Source organism: Petromyzon marinus, unplaced genomic scaffold (genome assembly GCF_048934315.1).
Source record: "Petromyzon marinus isolate PM22_M1 ecotype Great Lakes invasive population unplaced genomic scaffold, UKy_Petmar_22M1.pri1.0 PM_G_Scaffold_26, whole genome shotgun sequence".
NCBI classification, from domain to species: Eukaryota; Metazoa; Chordata; class Hyperoartia; order Petromyzontiformes; family Petromyzontidae; genus Petromyzon; species Petromyzon marinus.
In genome coordinates, this window is record NW_027422828.1 from 146,172 (window position 1) to 147,500 (window position 1,329).

Genomic DNA, 1,329 nt, shown 5'->3' on the forward strand with positions numbered 1-1,329 from the left:
TCGTTAGTAGAGAACTGGTGTTTTAGTGTCTCTGAGTACAGTCGTTTAGCCTCTCTCACCGCTTTGCTAAACCTGTTCTTCGACTCCTTGAATCTGTCTCTATCCCCACTCCTAAACGCTTCCTCCTTCTCCAACCTCAACCTTTTGAGCTTTGCTGAGAACCAGGGCTTGTTGTTGTTAAAGTTCACCCTGGTACGTGTTGGGATACAGCAGTCCTCACAGAAGCTGATGTACACAGCCTCTGTGAGTTCATCCAGACTATTGGTAGCAGTCGTGAACATATCCCAGTCAGTACAGTCTAAGCACGCCCGCAAATCTTCCACAGCCTCACTGGTCCACTGTTTAGATGTCCTCACAGCAGGTTTACAGAGTTTTAGTTGCTGCCTGTATGCACGAATCAGGTGGACCAAGGGAGTTCTGTGCGAGCCGAACAGCCCCGTGACCCACAAGAGAAACATCCCCGCCAAATTCGAGCGTTTGACGGGGTCTATCCGTGAAAAAATATTCACGTTTTTGAGTGCACATGCATTTCTGCTGCAAATGCCTCTGGAAGTTTCATGCCGTTCGTATGCCAATTGTGGCAACACGAAAATGACCCGTTTTCCCATTCCGAGGGATTTCTGTGCGACCCTAACAGCCCCGTGAGCCACAAGAGACACATCCCCGCCAATTTCTAGCGTTTCACGGGGTCTATCCGTGAAAAATATAGACGTTTTTGAGTGCACATGCATTTCTGCTGCAGATGCCTCTGGAAGTTTCATGCCGTTCGTACGCAATGTGGCAACACGAAAATGACCCCTTTTCCCATTCCGAGGGATTTCTGTGCGACCCTAACTAACAGCGCCCGTGAGCCACAAGAGAGACATCCCCGCCAATTTATAGCGTTTCACGGGGTCTATCCGTGAAAAATATAGACGTTTTTGAGTGCACATGCATTCCTGCTGCAAATGCCTCTGGAAGTTTCATGCCGTTCCTATGCAATGTGGCCACACAAAAATGACCCGTTTTCCCATTCCGAGGCATTTCTGTGCGACCCTAACAGCCCCGTGAGCCACAAGAGAGACATCCCCGCCAACTTCTAGCGTTTGACGGGGTCTATGCGTGAAAAATATTAAAATTTTTGAGTGCACGTGCCTTTCTGCTGCAAATGCCTCTGGAAGTTTCATGGCGTTCCTATGCAATGTGGCAACACGAAAATGACCCCTTTTCCCATTCCGAGGGAGTTCTGTGCCACCCTAACAGCCCCGTGAGCCACAAGAGACACATCCCCGCCAATTTCTAGCGTTTCACGGGGTCTATCCGTGAAACATATAGAAGTTTTTGAGTGCA